This window comes from Silene latifolia, chromosome 9 (genome assembly GCF_048544455.1).
Source record: "Silene latifolia isolate original U9 population chromosome 9, ASM4854445v1, whole genome shotgun sequence".
Taxonomy (NCBI): Eukaryota; Viridiplantae; Streptophyta; class Magnoliopsida; order Caryophyllales; family Caryophyllaceae; genus Silene; species Silene latifolia.
Window position 1 is genome coordinate 194,996,731 of NC_133534.1, and position 10,410 is coordinate 195,007,140.

A 10,410-nucleotide genomic window follows, 5' to 3' on the forward strand; every position below is an offset into this window, starting at 1 on the left:
ATGACGGATCAGATTGACAAGCTTACGTTTTTACACTTTGTCATTTGACACCCTTTTTTAATAAATGGATCGTGTTAAGCATCATAACCCGAATTTGGTAAATGGATGTTTAATTTCCGTTCTCACATGCAAATTAACCATAAATCCAACTTGAAATCTTATGCTTGATATTTGGATTAACAAACCTACTTAGAAAGCTCACATGTTAGGTTAAAACTTTTGGATGTGCATTCATGCATTTCAACCGTTCTATCAACTTTTGCACTTAAACAACCACGATCGATCAGTAGAGGCTGCGAACGCGGACGGGATTGGGTGTCTGATTAAAGGGCTTCCCAATACGTACCCTCACCCCTTACTCGGAACCTTTGGATAGTGGATGGCCTTATCCAGGACGTACGAGAGTCATTCTAGAGATAGGATGCTAAAGAGGGACGATTTCCTTATCTTTAGTACCTATGTCAAACACTGCTTTGTGCTTCGTTTGACCGAGGTATAAAGTGGATTCGAACGGGTTCCAAGCATCCCACAAATGCTTGGTGGCGACTCCGAACATCTCTACATCGTTTCGCGGCCCTTGCCGAGACGATACCGACCGATCTAAAGCGATCCGGTCGAAAGCATTTTACGCTGCCGTGCATGGCTTTCAAAGAGACCTCTGCATGTTCACAGTTTGGCTTGGCGTGCAGGTGGCCCGCGACTACGGACCGGCTTGCGGCCCAAATCCACAGACCGAGACGTGGCCCATGTCCACAACCGTTTCATGTCTCGGGGGATTACTTTGAGGTGGTAATTGCCCCTTTTGTCTTTGTGAGCTTGAAGATGCAAGTTGAGTTAATTGGGTTTCCAACATTTTGGTGTGGGCTAGGATGTTGTTGATGGTGATTTCCTTTGCTTGACTATCCTTTTGCATTTGAGTGAAAAACTCTTGTTGATTCTTTTGCATTTGGAGGACCGCTTTTTGAACATCAAAACCTTGGTCATTTTGTTGATTGTATGGAGTTTGATTTTGGTAACCTTGGTTTTGGTTGTAAAAGGGTCTTTGATTTTGGTTTCTCATGGGAGGTGGGGTGTATGTTGGTTGAGGGTTTTGAACATTTTGGCTTTTGTATGAGAGATTTGGGTGGAATTTGGTGTTTTTATTGTAATAGTTTGAATAAGGGGTACCACTCTTGTATGCTTGAAAAGCATTCACTTGTTCATTTGTTCGCCTACATTCACTTTGGTCATGTTCCAAAGTTTCACAATTCTCACATATCCCACTTGGAATTGATGAAGATGCCGTCATGGCATTAACATGATGCTTTGGTGATTTTGAGGCTTCTTCAAGTCTAGCCATAGCTTTTTCGAACTTCAAATTGATGGTATCAATGTGAGCACTAAGTTGAGCACCCAATTGAGTGATAGAGTCCACTTCATGCTTTCCTCCTCTAGTAGCCTTGCGAGGTCTACTATATTGTGAGTTATGGACCGCCATTTCCTCAATCTTGTACCAAGTTTGATTGTCGTCAACTTAGAATGTTTCTTGAGTCTTCATAAAGACCGTTCCAAAATTGTTGTACCAAGAACCATTTGCTAAGTCTAAGATGAGGACATGAGCGACAAATTCCCTTGAATCGCTCCCAAGCTTCATTCAAAGATTCTTCATCTCTTTGCTTAAAGCCCGTAATTTGAGCTCTTAGCATGTTAGTCTTTTCCGGTGGATAGAACTTTTTGTAGAAAGCTAGGGCCAATTTCTTCCAAGAATCAATTCCGAGAGTAGCCTTATCAAGGCCTTTCAACCATTGTTTTGCGGTGCCAATTAGAGAAAAAGGAAATAAGACCCATCGAATTTGGTCTTGAGTTACACCGGTTTGAGAAATCGCATCACAGTAGTCGCAAAAAGTCTCCATGTGAGAGTGAGGGTCTTCACTAGGCATCCCCCCAAATTGGCTTCTTTCGACTAATTGGATAAAGGCGGATTTGGCAATGAAATTTCCGGTTAAATGTTGTGGTGTGGGAGTACCATTGGGTAGGTTCTCCTCGGTTGGTACGAAATGTGATGAAAATTTAGGCATTTTGGGTTGATTTTGTGTTGGATTTTGTGTTGGGTTCTCCTCACCTTCTCTTGCAAAAGGGTTGATGAACTCAATAGTGTTTGGTTGAATATCCACAACCTCACCAATACCTCTCAAAGTTCTCCTAGCAAGTCTTCTATTATTTGTCAAAGTCCTTTCAATTTCGTGATCAAAGGGTAACAAGTTACCTTGTGATCTTCTAGACATGAAAAATATCAAACAACTTGAAAATAATTAGAACAAACCTTGAGGAGTTTTACTTCCCCAAGGCAAAGAAAGACACAACTAATAACAATATAAGAAAATCTAAATCAAGTTAACACCGTCCCCGACAACGGCACCATTTTTGGTCGGACTCACTTGGAGGTTTAGTTTTCGGTACTTGTCGTTAGGAGCACCTAGACCAAAACACAATTTATAACTCCACAAACAACTCTACAATTAGTAAAGAGGCATGTAAAGGTCGGACCCTAAGGGACGGGAATTGAGATAAGATGTTCAATTGCAACTAGTGGTGTCTAAGGGTTTCACAATTTGGGGTTTGAAGTAGAAGATCACTAAACTAAATAGCAATAAAAGTAAACAAGCAAGATGATTAAAAAGGGGTGTAAACAATTGATAAAAGGCACTAGGGTGTCATGGGGTCATAGGGGATTCATGGGAATTGATCATACAAACATATTCTCAAATCATAAGCAAGGAATTATTGTTGTGATGTATCGAGTTGGTTTATATCTTACAATCCTAGGAAAGTTTGGGTCCCGGAGCCGAATCGATTAGATTGTACAACACCTACAAGTCGACTTAATCTTCCCTACTCAACTATATGCATGGTCTAATGAGACTCGAGTTGGTTTATTTCTTACAAGTCTCATTGAAAAGATAGGTGATGGTTAAAAAATGAAAGGATTCATAGGCTCGCATTTCATCAAACATAACATGTGCATAAGTTGAGATCACAACAAGCAAGCAAATAAACTAGGAAAACATATTAATTTAAGCATGAATCATCCCCCATGTTGGTTTCCCGTAATTACCCATTAACCCTAGCTAAGGAACTACTCACTCATTATCATGTTGAATATGCTAGCAAGGTTGTCAATCACACCAACAAAGTAAAACATGATGAATAAATGAAGATAATTAACAATAATTAAAAAGGGATTAAGAGAATTATACCTACTAATGATTTTAAAAATAAAGCAAAGAATAAAAGAAGTACTTGATGATTGATTGGAAGGTTGTCAATCTCCCAATAATAACCCAAATAATCTTCAATTACCCAAAATGAAAGATGAACCAAAGAGAGATTAAGGAAATGAAATTTGTATTAAAACTTGATTAAATATTGATTACAAGATTAAAGAGAGATTTGATTGATATAAACTACACTAGAGATTGCTAAGAAGAACATGATAATCTAATTAGCCTAATGGGGTATTTATAGTGGGGATTAGTCACATAAATTAGGGTTTACTAAGGGCTTAAATGACGATTAAGTCCTTGAGGAATCGCCGGACTCAAGGGAGACTCCGGTCTCCTTTTCGCCGGTCTTAGAAAAATATGTGCATCCTTCATGAAACGTGTAGAAGACGAAATGGCTGACACACAATCCGAGCGTCTGGGGCACGGGACGGGCGGATTGCCTGTTTGTTGGACGAGCGGATTCAAGGGAAGACGGGCGGATTGTGGTGGTTCTGGACGGGCGTCCAGCTGCGGAAGACGCTCGGATTGCACCTCTTGGACGGGCGGATTGTGGGCAATCCGCTCGGATTGTCTTACAGCTTCTTCCTTTCTTCTTTTCTTCCTTTCTCTCCATAAAATCCTTGAGGATTTCCTCGGGGATGCAAGGATCTTTTCTCATCATTGCCCATCTACTATAGTATGTAAAAAGGCCTTCTAATCATGTATTCTCTTTGATGCTTGGTCATTGAATTCAATCAATTTAGCTCTATTTTGCCATGAAAATGCAAGGTTTGCACTCCTTTCCTACCAAGGAAACAAAACCTCAAAGAATATGCAAAACAAAGGACTAAAGACAATAAATGACCCAAATATGCACTAAAAAGCATGAGAACAAGGCTAATTCGGGGACTAAATATGCTCTAATTATGGTCACATCAAAGACTCTAAGAAAGAAGAAGAACCCACCACCATTCAAAAAGTTTCAAAGAAGAATGAAGATAAGGCTAAGGAGAAAGAGCCTATTGTGATTAGGCTTCCATTTCCAAGTCGTCAATCTAAGCCTAAGTTCGATGAACAACTTGGAAAGTTCATGGAGATTGTGAAGAACTTGGAAGTCTCAATTCCATTCACCGAATTGATTAACCATGTTCCGGCCTATGCGAAATACATGAAAGATATTCTTACAAAGAAGAAATCCATCCGGAACCTAGAGACTATTGCATTCACCAAGGTGAGTAGCGCCATCCTACAAGGAAGTTCACCTCCAAAGCTAAAGGATCCGGGAAGTTTCTCTATTCCATGCACCATTGGCGACACTATAATCAACAAAGCTCTATGTGACCTTGGGGCAAGTGTGACTGTCATGCCATAGTCGGTGTGAAAAAGGCTAGGAATTAGAGAGCTCAAGTGCACTAATATCACACTTCAAATGTTGGATCAATCAACGAAGACACCTTTAGGGTTTTGGGAGGATGTGCCGGTAAGAATTGGCAGTTCTTTATCCCGGTGGACTTTGTTATTGTTGAAACGGAGAAACACTCCTACATTCCTATCATTTTAGGAAGACCTTTCTTGCACATCGCGGGAGCGGTGATTGACGTGAAATATGGAGAGCTCACACTTGAAGTGGGAGATGAAACAATCACTTTTGATCTTGAGAAGACAATGAGAGCTCTCCGCTTACATGAGCCATGTATCATGGTTGATTAATATTGCCGAGAAAGTGATACGAAGAATTTGGCATCTCAATGCAAAGAACAAGCTATGGGTAAAGAATCACCACCCATATGAGAGAAGAAAGTGGATAATCTCCAAGATGCTCCATCCAAAGAGCAAGAATGTTTCAACAAGAATGGGAGCTTGAATAGCTCACCACCACTCATGACAAGAGAAGAAAAAGGCCTCACTGGCCATAATGACAAGAAAGAAGAGGAGTTGTTCTTATGGACAAGGCCCTCGGGAACTGCGTCCGGGGGATCCACACTAGGCATAATCGACTCGAGGTTCTTTCGAATCGAATTAAGACAAATTAGAGTCGCCACCAAGTTTTTTGGGAACTTGGAACCGTTCAAGTCAACTTTACACCTTTCAACGAAAAGCATAAAGCCAATCGACTACGAGTGATTAAAGATAAAGACTTGTACCCTATATCACTCGATTAGAATGACTCTCGTAATCCAATGGTATTTAGACGGATCCACAAACCATAGATCTTGAGTAAGGGGTGAGGGTACGTGTTAGGAATTGGCTCGAGTTTGCTTCGAAAATCGTGCTCAAATCGAGTTGAAAACGAGCTCAAAATCGCGTATAAAACCATCGTAAAAAACGAGTTCTTCAAATACGATTTATAAACGATATAAATTGATTTTCCAAATCAATTAATTAAAGAATGATTTTTCAAATCAAATATCTATTTTATTTTCAATAAAATAAATTTAAGAAAATAAATTCAAATTAAAACAATAAAATGAATTCACTTTTAAAAAACATTTAATTTAAATATCATTTAAATTAATAAAATACTTCGTCGACAACGCTCATTCTACATCGTAAAACGAACCCAAATAATGACAGTGACAACTAAGAAATACATGTGTCCTATCATCATCGGGTGTTTGTCGGGTTCTCTATAAATTCCTGAAGGAAATGTAGATCTATATACATACTAACATACTCATATATGTCGAAATTAATTTGTCATAAAATTAAATGTGGATTTTATGCATGCAAACAAATAAACAAAAAGAGAAGAAATCATATTCTTACAATGGATGTTTCGGTATTATGGGCACAAAAGAGATCTCCTTCTCTTTTGTTCTTGAGCTTTCCAAATGGAAGAACAAGGATTCAAGTGTAGAATCCCTCCCAAAAGCATATACCCAAGGAATACATCTTAATAAACCAATACTATTTAGATCTAGTAATAATATTAGTTTTACAATAAAATTGACACAAAATCAATGATTTTACTCTTGGAATTTCGGTTCAAGAGATAGTAATTTTGTGAGTTTATTTCTCTAGAATTCTCATAAATTGTAGAGAGTTTTTATGGATTTTCTTACACTAGAAAATTAGATGGGAAGAATGAATGAAATGATCTAAGAGAAAAGCTCTTTTCTCTTTTCATGTGGAGTGGCCGAAAATTGGCCTTGGGTAGGTTGCCCAATAGCTTTCATCTTTGCTCTTCACAAGAGACTAGGCATGCAAGCCTACTAGTTAGCTTTTATCATTGTGTCTACCACTAAACAATTAACACAATTTTATTCCACTAACTCCTTATTTTCGGTTTTAGCATAAAATGGAGAATCCATTTTATTTTGTCTTTTGTCAAATTTGTCACATGTAACATGTTACATGACATGTTACAATGTAATGTATTTTTAACATATTAAAAATCAACATATTCATAAAATATGTCATTTACAAAATCGACTAGTAATTCGTAATTACTTGTACCAAAAATGTTTCCAAATTATAAACTACAACATTCTGTATTTATAATAATTTATTCATTCCGTTTCAATTGTTTCTTTAAACAATAATTTCATCTAAGTAATAAAATAATTCGATTACTTAGACCGTGTCTCATTTAATCATATTCACAATAAGATACGTAAATTATACTCACAAAATCATCCGTCAATTTTAAGCAATTTAATTAACTCGTATCGGTATACGATCAATTAAATTATCAATTAAGAGTATTTCCCTATAGGTATGACCTAAGGGGATCAACTGATCACCACCGTCGCACGACAGTAATGTCAAACTCTAGTCAGCCAATCATTACCGATATGTGTGGACCAGTTGACTGTAAAATATTACATCCCACATGTATTCTTAAAATGAGATTTTAATGATGATATTTAAATCATGTGATCGCACTATTGTTGAGGACACATTTCCCAACAATCTCCCACTTGTCCTCGACAAGTGTGCGTCACCAATTCTCTTGTCCTATTACTATCTCCCACTCAATGCAAGGTGTCTTTCAGGTCGTACTTGCAAGTGATCATATCAAGAATGGTTTCCTCGATCTGGAGAATAACTGATTGACCGGATTTATCCACTCTGGATACCTTCCGAGCGTGGCCACGCATTTCCAGTTCATTACTCCTCGAGTGGCCCCGAGATATTGTTTTAACCACGACAAGGGGATGGACAATTCCTATCGCACTCATTCCCTTCGACTAGCCACACCATCATAACCCAAAATATGCCCATTTGACCCCATTTACGAAGGTCGTAGTAACACAAATCAAAGTTAAATCAAACCGAGCCATCTTAGGTGAATAGTCTTTAGTCAAAAGAATCGACTCATTTGAATACTATAGCAGCTCTCGCCACGACCAGGCTATATAAATTTGCGTAACTCTATAAGCGGTCATTTGGCCCGACAAAAAGTTCCTAACAGTCTGCCTATGTGATCGACTAGTCATCTCACATGACTCTATGGCACTTGAACTTGCCATCAATCGCATCACACTCTAGTCACTTCGAGACGTCACCTCATACAAGTGACTATGGGCGAATACAATGCTAATCCGCGTTCACTTTAACGGGGTTCAATTGTCTTTACAACCCGTTTGGATGTAACAAAGTATAATATAAGAGTTTTAAAGTAAAACTCGAACGACAAATGCGATTATCACATATGAATAGTCAATGCCAGATTACTATTTCATATTCTATAATCTAATTTGATCTTGTACGTAGTTTGTTCATTTCAACTCAATAGAAATGACATGACTCATCATGTTTAGCCTTTGAGAAGGCTTTGGTTAGTAGGTTTTATCAACTTCTTGTACCTTACTCAACCTTACTACATACTCGTTTTCCTTTGTAATGTATACATTTGCATTACAAAACTTTCGGAGTACGTGTCGAGATCTAATCAAGACATAGGCCCTCTAGCCTTAGAATAGCTCCCACTGTTTTCACAGTGTGCGGGACTCATCATTCTTGCACATCTTATGATTGCAAGTGTACTCAATTTCCGTTATAAATATCTCTCATTGTTCTTTATTCCCTAGAACGATTCTAGAAAATCTACTTCTTAATTAACATTGCCACAATGGTATCTTAACCATCCTAATGTGTTTTGATTATGGTTTTGTCGAAACCATGCGCAATCTCAATTGTCAATTGTCACTTGTGTAACACCCTTACACAAAATTGCATCAAAAACACTTTGCTTTACTTCCTTGATGCTTCTGCAAGCACTTAAGGGTAATCTTTATATACTAGGTAAAGATTACTTAAATTTGATTTTGAAAAACAATTCATCATACTCAAAGTATATGAAGTGTTATACATCATTTCTCATTTAATTGATCCGGCAGCGGAAGCAAATGGAATCAATCAAATATGTTCAATTTAATTGAACTGGTCATGAATCTTATCAACATAAGACTTCTTATTCGACGCTAATATCATGTGGATTTATCTTCATAAATCTGGATATTAAAGATGTATTATAATACTCCAAAAGTCTTAAATCATTCTTGATGATCAATATGTCATCCACATATCGGACTAATTAAAATTTCCGTAACTCCCACTAAACTCCATGTATAAACACAACTTCTCGACTTATCGAGAAAAGTTTTATCACATGATCAAAATGTTGATTCCAACTCATTGATGTCCTACTTAAGACCCTCTCTTAAGTTTCACATTATCTTAGGATTGCAAGAATCTACAAAACTCATGACATGTATTGGATACATTCCTTCTATTGAAGAAGTGGGTTTTAGATTCACTCGCTATGTATTTCATAACCTCATAATGAAACACAATCCTTAAGAAGATCCAAATAGACTTAAGCATTTCAATTAGTGCAAAACCCTTTGCAACCAATCTTGTATTGAAATATCTCTTTATTAGTGCAAAAACCCTTTGTCACTAATCAAGCCTTTTATTTTGGATTCTCATGGCTCTAAGCCTTGTATTGAGTTGTGACTTAAACACTCTTATGTAAGTCATTTGTTCATTACTTTCTAGAAGTAATTAACTTGAATCAAACAATTTCTTTTGTAAGTTATAAGCTCTTTACTTTCTTAAAAGTAGCATGAATTCATCATTTTTAACAAGTGACGAATTTAACCTCCTAGGTTTAAAAGAAACAACTTCTTACACAAAACGTCTCATGTAGTCAAGAAAGACCAGTTTCTTGCGACATAAGATTCTTTGTGGCTCTTTGATTCTTTGTGGCTCTTTGAATAATTTCTCCCACTCTGTCTTCTAGAAATAAACTTGTATTTGAAAAGACTGACTTCATGAGCCGCAAACCCGTCGTACTCGTGATAATTGAAAGGGAAAAATGAGCATTTGTTTCTTGTAAAAACTTACAAACATGGTACCCTTACCATTTCATATCTCATATGATTCGATTTAGTGGAAAAATAATTTAGACAAAATGATAAAATCCCCAAAAGGATCAAGTAACTCAAAGTAACTTGATTGAAATCCAAACCATATCGAATAGCGTTTGATTTCTTATCCAATCACACATTATTCCATAATGCGTGCTAAGAGAGATTAACTTGTGATACTATATCACATTTCCTTTGGTTTATATCAAAGTCTTCACTTTGATAGTCCCATCACGACTAAATCGTGATTCCTTGAACTCTTGAACTTCTTCAAAGATTTCTCTATTTACCTTATTAAGTGAACACACTAGTGTCAACTTAAATCGTTGGTAAAAGAAAATGATCAACCTATTTTGGGTCAATGATTTACAACCTCGATCTCCTTTTCAACCAAAAGGCACGAGACATCTTGCTTTGAACACAAGATACGCATAAACCATTAACAATCTAATGGTTTCAAGAGTACTCGATAACTCTTTGCGTTCATCATTTTTAAAATTTAAGGTTTAATCTTGAGTTACCAATTTTGAGTCTTGTATCATCTTCATGATATGTCATTCTAGTTTGGTTTAGAATATAATCACCTTGATAATGGGCTAGCCATACATCAAATCGTGGTGTATAGGGTCACAAAAGTGAAGACCCCCTTTTGTATTTTTAACAAGTTTATATTCTTATTTAGAGTTTATGCACTTAATAGTCATAATTAAGTACAACTCCAAACCCAAAAACTAGATTGAGTACACAATTACTCTATCTCTCGATGTTGTTGTTGCTAGTCGTCATATTCTAAT

General features: G+C 37.0%; 1 non-coding gene across 1 annotated transcript; it reads left to right on the top strand.

Moving 5' to 3' along the window:
• The first annotated feature begins 1,578 nt into the window (after window positions 1–1,578).
• LOC141603108 (small nucleolar RNA R71) lies at window positions 1,579–1,685 on the top strand. The gene has a single exon (XR_012525003.1). It is a non-coding gene; the product is annotated as a small nucleolar RNA R71 (small nucleolar RNA).
• The last annotated feature ends 8,725 nt before the right edge of the window (window positions 1,686–10,410 follow it).